The 7,648-nt window shown below is 42.3% G+C and overlaps 1 long non-coding RNA gene across 2 annotated transcripts; it reads right to left on the reverse strand.

The window, feature by feature from the left end:
* Positions 1-2,475: 2,475 nt before the first annotated feature.
* LOC138969006 (uncharacterized) lies at positions 2,476-4,151 on the reverse strand. 2 transcript variants are annotated; one of them, XR_011456343.1, is made up of 3 exons: positions 3,860-4,151; positions 3,295-3,429; positions 2,476-2,689 (listed from the first exon to the last, which is right to left on the reverse strand). It is a non-coding gene; the product is annotated as an uncharacterized lncRNA (long non-coding RNA). The 2 variants fall into 2 exon arrangements; XR_011456344.1 differs by lacking the exon at positions 3,860-4,151 and adding an exon at positions 3,778-3,857.
* Positions 4,152-7,648: the final 3,497 nt, after the last annotated feature.

Consider the following 7,648-nt stretch of genomic DNA (forward strand, 5'->3'; position numbering starts at 1 on the left):
TCAATCAATTTATTCAACAAATGAGGGCGTGACAGTTCTGCCTCAACCTTCACAAAAAGCCAGATATGACGTCATCAAAGACATTTATCGAAAAAATGAAAAAAAAAACTTCTGGGCATATCGTACCCAGGAACTCTCATGTGAAGTTTCATGAAAATCGGTCTAGTAGTTTTCTCGGAATCGCTTTATACACACGCTTACACGCACGCACACACACACATACACCACAACCCTCGTCTCGATTACCCCTGTATGTTAAAACATTTAGTCAAAAATTGACTAAACGTAAAAAGAAGAAGAAAAAGAAGAAATAGAAGACAAAGAAGAAGAAAACAACAACAACAACAACAACAACAACAACAACAACAACAACAACAACAACAACAACAGCAACTGAATACCGTCTAATTAACGAATATCATAATTGTAGATGCGAATTGTCAGAAGTGAGAGTTAAACAATGAGCATTACCTTGAGGTCCTTGGTAGTAGACCCACTTGTCATCTGTGACACGACTCAGGTACCAGCACATATTCAGCCTGACACCAAGTGGGGATGTCTCTGACCTGCGATGTATAGTTAGTTCTTAATTAGGAATTGTAACACTACCTTTGACACCTGCATATGTCCGAACAAAGCATGTCAAATGTTTTGAGCATATTAATTTGTTCTTTCAAACACCGTATGTATAATCATATTTTTGTTTAACCAACTAAGTTTCAAACACTGTATCATCGTCATCCAACCACTCGTTTCCACTATTTTCCGGTCCATTTCTATTGGGAATTCCGGCTCGCAAAACTCATCTCGTATTACGTCACAGACACACGTTCTGTCAAAGGATATTTGTAAACATCGTGTTAGCTAATAAAAGTGCACCTGACGTAGGCCACGAGACCGAAATATTGGTGAAAAGATAAGGATTGTATTGGTTATTGTTTCCCCCCCCCCTGTATCTGTTTATAGATATGGATCGTTCTACAAAGCTGTGTACCACTAGTTAGCAGGTCATGACCTTAGAGTTACATTGCAGTAATAGGTTCCTCTTGCTTCTCAACTGCAGTTATGACATCATGGCTTCTTTGTTGATTGAATTCATCAACGGACACCAGTGTCAATCTGTGATATCAAATCGTCACAACATTCTCGGTGTTTATTGTTGGTACATGCATGTCCAAGTGGAAGGAGGCTTTTACGCCATGTAAAAACCAAACTTCGCAAAAAAATATTGCAACATATTTCGCACCCAATTAAATTAAAAGCATTAATTCTCCTGTCATTTCATTCAAAATTTCATATGCTAGTTAAGGCCGTTCACTTGACTATCTGGATCATCTTTGGGATTAAAGATATCTTTTACAGGGATCACGTGACCGCCGCTCAAATACGGGTATCCTCAAAATCAACTGGACAAAAACGGAAGGGCCGAATTAAATAATCGATAAAATGTCACAATAGGCAAAACTTTGCCACGTTTACATGCGTAAAGAAAGCCAAACCAATTATCTACCCCGAACAGGTTGTTTTGTTTAGCTAGCATGCGTATTGCGTGTGCTATGTTATTCCAACTAATGTCGATCGCATGAGCGGTCAAAAACGGGACTTTTTGCGTCATTATTTTTAGGGGTATTACTTCTCGCATGTAAAAGTGGCAAAGATTTGCCCATTGGGATTTTTTCTCGATTTTTAATTGTGCCTTTCTGTTTTTGTTGAGTCGACAAACATATATAAAACTGGCATATAAAGTTTGAATGAAATGACAGGGGAATTAATGCTTTTATTTGGGCGCGAAATGTGTTGCAATAATTTGTTGGCAAAGTTTAGAACAGACTATACTAATGTACGTCGTAAGGAATCAAGGAACAAGAAAGGTAAGTAATTGGAACGCTTAATGACAGACTAAATAATAAGATTCACAAACGGCATACACCATACACATAATATGCACATTTACTTCTCTAGCGCAAAATGATGAAGACGGCATTGTGTAATACGAACACAATTACGTAATGGTACCCATGGCAAGGACGGTTGCTTTTAACATGACACAAAATTTACAGGCACAGTGGCTTTGTGGATAAGACATCAGCTTCCTAATCGGAAGGCCGTGAGTTTAAATCCCTGCCGCGGCTGCCGGGTGGGTTAAGGGTGGAGATTTTTCATATCTCTCACGTCAACTTATGTGCAGACCTCTTAGTGCCTTATCCCCCTTCGTGTGTACACGCACGCACAAGCCCAAGTGCGCACGGAAAAGATCCTGTAATCCATGTCAGAGATCGGTGGGTTATAGAAACACGAAAATACTCAGCATTCTTCCCCGAAAGCAGCGTGTGACTGCCTGAATGGCGGGGTTAAAACGGTCATACACGTAAAAACCCTTTCGTGCAAAAACATGAGTGAACTTGGGAGTTTCATCCCATGAACGAAGAAGAAGAAGAAGAAGAAGAAACATGACACAACGATTCTCCATCTCACCTGAGAAAGTACTGGATACCATTCTGGTCGTTACGGCTGTCACTACAGACAAAGGACAATGGGATGGGTGGACAGTTGGACACGCAGTCCCGGAAGCCTTCCATGAGTGTGAGTGTGGTCTTGTTGTCGAAGAAGACGACCCCCAGTGAGTTGCTCGTCATGTTCCGCCCCACCAGCTTCTCTGGGAACTCGCATTGTGACTGAGCACCTGCACCTGCAATACGTTAACGATCCATACAGAGGTCGTGATGAACAGTGATAATACAAAAAGAGGTAGATAGGGGTAGTTTGGTGTGTGAAAATGATGGCGAACATGTGCAAAAGTGTGCGTGTGCGTGTGCGTGTATGTGCGTTTGTGTGTGTGTGCGAGTGTGTGTGTGTGTATGTGTATGTGTGTGTTTGTGCGTGCGTGCGTGCCAGTGCGTGCGCGCATACGTGAAAACTATAGTCGCGGCCAACCCGGCTGGTCCACAAGGTAAGTTAAGAAATAATTACCTGTGTGTGTGTGTGTGTGTGTGTGCGAAAGAGAGAGAGAGAGAGAGAGAGAGAGAGAGAGAGAGAGAGAGAGAGAGATAGAGAGAGACAGAGAGAGAGCTAAAGAGAGTGTGTGTGTGTGTGTGTGTGTGTGTGTGTGTGATTTTCAATGACTTCCCATCGTACTTTTACTTTTATTTTTGTTGTTGTCTGCGTTAAATGTTTTCTGAGTTCAGGACACACACAGAACTCACGAACACAGACAAACAAGCAGGCACGCATGTACACACCAACGTACCCCCTCCCCTCCCCCCCACACACACAAAGAGGAAATACACCACTTACCGCTCCAGCCAAACACGAAGAGAATCATAGACAGCAAAATCATTCTTGTGTTCCTGCTGGCCGTCCACACAAGGTATACATCATTTACATATTCCTCTCATCACATTGTCCTCTTTAGACGTTGTTGGTTTTGCTCTGAAATGACACGACCACTCACCGCTATAGCTGGACTTGTTTACTAAGTAGCAATTGCTGCAACGTCTTGTTTCGGAGTGCTTTTCGACTATAGTTAATATTTCAAAGTTTTAGTTAAAACCAATCAGACAAATGGAGATTTGTCATACGTGGTCTAACGGGATTAGTGCCAGAACTATTTAGAAACTCAAAGAAACAAATGTTGGATGTCACTCTGTAGCTTCTGTTTGCCTTACCTTTTAACAAATATAAAAACAATGTTTCAATCAAAATTCTCAAAATTCTCAAAAAGCTTTTACAACAAACGGCAATTCTGACAAATCTGACAGTAAACATACAGTAGCTCACGTTTCCAAACAAAATCAGCGCAAGAAAATCCCTTATCGCACAAGAAGACTAATCTATCACAAGGTGAAATTCATTGCCATACCCTGTCAGACATAGTGTAAGGTCCGGGGTCTCCAAGTCACGGTTGGGAAGGGCGCTGCACTGCCAAACAAAAATGAATGCGCAAAAGAAGAAAGTTCCATTTCAGTTTAGTCGTACTTTTCTATGGGGACTCGGTGTCAATGATATTTTTGGTAGGTCTCAAAGGCGATTACATTGTGTACGTCTTGATTGAAATCATTGTAAAGTTGCGTACATACAAACTAAGTGTGTGGGAATGTATTTTTCGCCGTTTGGCCCTTCCATATCTTTCACTTTAAAAGATCAGTTACGAAAGAGAATCAGCCTGTGTGAAAATTCGGTCTTATGATTTTGAGTATGATAACGATTATAACCATTATTATTGCGTCATTTTTTATTAGTATCAGTCTCATTTGTATCTATGTTGTTATTTTTTCATTATCGTGATTGCAATGTAATAAAACCTGACAATCGTGTTATAGTTGTGTTTCAATCGGAGTTTCTTCTGCTTACAACAAAACATAGAACAAGTTTAATTGCTGGAAACTGTCCCTTGACTCCATATAAAACTTATGTGGGGAGAAATATAACATTATTTGAGAACGAAGGAATGAGAAGTGGGGGAAAGGGGTGGAAGCGAGTCAGAGGGGGGGGGGGGGGGGGGGGGGTGGGGGTGGGGGGGTGTATTGGCGCGGGTGGTGGAGGTCGATTTGGAATGACTGGGTTGCACAAAAAACCCCAGCTTTTTTCGAATTAAATTAAAATAAAGAATAAAGAAAAGAAAAAAAAAAGCCAAACGTCCTGGGTGGTTGTATCAGAGACATGTCTCTGGTTGTATTAAGCACAGTAGCTGCAAGCGGACCCAGCAGGAACACCTCAAAGTTCAGTCAGAAACTGTTCAAGATCAACAGAGCTTATTCCAAATTCCCAAATAAGCAAGCTGTCACCCACAGCACTGGCAGATTGAAACCTGCACAAACGTCGCTCTTGTGAGAGATTAGAGTGAAGACGTGTGATAGAAAACACGACGGTGTGGTGCGGATAATAGGTCCGTGTAAAGTCTATTGATATCTCTTTCATCCACTCGCCCCATGCCACAGCACTAGATGACTCACGACCCCTTGCCACTGAGGGATAGCTGTCACTGGCATTGCACTTCTACGGAAATCCTCACTTCGAGGTGAGAAACAGAAGCTAGGTTCTGGTGGCTTATCTCTCTGAAATTTCTTTTCTCGTTTTAAAGGTGCCGTGCGTCTTTTTCGTGTCAATGAGCGCTTCTGGGGTGATAACGCGAGACAACTCCTGTGATCTTGCCGCGAGGTTCCGCCTGTTACTATTGTCTTTTTACCGTATAAAATGCACGACTTACACGCGAACTGTTACCAAGGCGACATGCTATTTGGAACCAATGCACGCTTTTTTCCTTTCTTGTGTGATCTTGCCGCGAGGTTCCGCCTGTTACCAGCCGAAAGAAAGAAGGGGCATATAACCTCACCAGAACCGCCCATTGTCATGTCGCGCGGTTTATGGGCTACCTTGTTTTTTTCCTTTTTTATATTAAATTTAGTCAAGTCAAGGGGGTGGCGATCCGTTTGGGTGTGTGTGTGGCGTGGTGTGGTGTGGTGTGGTGTGGTGTGATGTGTGTGTGTGTTTGTATACATGTGTGTGTGTGTGCGGGGAGGGGGGGGGAGGGGGGGGGGGGGGCACGAATACACGATGATACCGAACAACACGATCAATATTCAGACGATCTGTTTGTGCGCCATATGGATTCACAGCACCTTTTTGTGTACCGGTGTTTCTATACATACCCGTCTTTCGTGCAGCCTACTTTATAACTCTCCTCATGGAATGTTCGCAGCAAATCAAGCATGACATTATTGTCAGTGCCATCTATCACTTGCGTTGAACACACACAAAACACGATCTATGCTCGATTTGAAGTATGAGACACGATTCATTTGACAAGCTAATTCTTAGGGCTGAGAATAAAAATCTTGTGAAAACTTTATCACAATGGCATGTGTGCGATAGTATTAAAATCGTCCTGGTACCTTGTATAAACACTCATGGTTAGAAATCTGTTTTGAGAATGGTTTTGTATTATGTCCTAGAAGAAAGGACAACAGATGAGTATTCCATCAATCAAGACTTCTCATGCAGAAAAATTGAAAGCTGAGAGCACACGCGTTTCCAGTACATGTGTCACCCGTGGATATACAAAGGCATCTCTATAATCTCCTCTGCCGGGATTGCACACATACAGTACTTACACAAGGACAAAAACAACGTTTGAAAGATACGCTCGCTCTCTTATACACTCCATTACCTCCCGCCCCTCCCCCCCCCCCCCCCCCCCGTCCCGAAGCGATTGCTGTCCAGCCTCTGTGCTCAATTCTTTCATCTTGTATTCGTATTCTTATAATGTTTGCACACGCACGCACGCACGCACTCACAGATACACAGGCACACATACTCGTACATAGCTAGCCAGTCAGCCAGCCAGCCAGCCAACCAGCCAGACAGACAGAAAGACAGACAGACAGACAGAGACTGACAGACAAACATAGACAGACAGACATACAGACAGACAGACTCACACACACACACACACACAAACACACACGTATACATACACATGCACGCATGAACGCACGCACGCACGCACGCACACAAGCACGCACGCACACACACACACACAAACACACACACACAAACACAAACACACAAACACACACTGTCTGTAAATCTGTATCCAAAACCCTTCCAAAAATATCTGTACATTCAGTGAACATACTTGCAAGACAATGACAATAATACGACCTACAAGAGTTGCTGAATAGTGTTCTTGTGTTCGTAAAGAGAAAAAATGTCGTCGTTCCAGTATGAACAGGTTTTTGGTGCATGGGAAAGGAATTTGAATGTTCGTGGGGATTATATCATTAGCCTATATACAATACAGTATTGATGGGAACGTGACTTTGAATGATAACACGTCTGAGTAAATTGAATTGTGCAACTGCATGGTGTAGGGATAACGTTCACAGAACGTAGTTGATTTATTGCCTCCACATGGATATGTTTCGACTGTGAATCCCTATCACAGACGGAAACCACTGAAACGGGTTGTACCATCACACAGAACTGAACTGTACCGAAGTCATTTTATATTATCCCCAGCACTACCCGAATTTGGAATTCTCTCTCAGACAATATCAAATGAACAAAATCAATCAGCCACTGTATACACTATTAAACACGAATATTTTATTTATGTATGTTTTTGTGAGGCGATGATAGTGAAGTTCCTCCTCATTATTACTATGGCAAGAGAACAGATGGAATTACATACTGCAGATTAAAATTACAGATGAGTGATTTAAATAATGATATGTTGAAACGCCGTGCGTGCGTGCGTGCATATACGTGTAACGTCAGAGAAAGTATATGTGCAATCGCTGTTTACGTGACCAAACATGTATATAATAAAATTCACTGTCGTCGCGGCCAACCCGGCTGGTCCACAAGGTCAGTTGAAAAATAATTACCTTTCACTAATTTTTTCTCCGGTGTATTTTAGGGTGGTTGTCAGGTTCACTGTGGTCAAACAAAACAGGGAACTATATTTATTCAGGCACACACATGCCCTCCTGCACGCGGAAGGACAGGGCCACAATTAGCAACTTTCCCGTAAGTATTTTACAGAATGGAGCCTTTGATGAGAGGTTAATAGTTGTTGTTATTCTTCTTCTAAATCGTGAACTGGGTCCTTTTGGACGTTTTAAGTTCAGCGAGTGGAGTTTTGAATAGA

Source organism: Littorina saxatilis, linkage group LG6 (genome assembly GCF_037325665.1).
Source record: "Littorina saxatilis isolate snail1 linkage group LG6, US_GU_Lsax_2.0, whole genome shotgun sequence".
Taxonomy (NCBI): Eukaryota; Metazoa; Mollusca; class Gastropoda; order Littorinimorpha; family Littorinidae; genus Littorina; species Littorina saxatilis.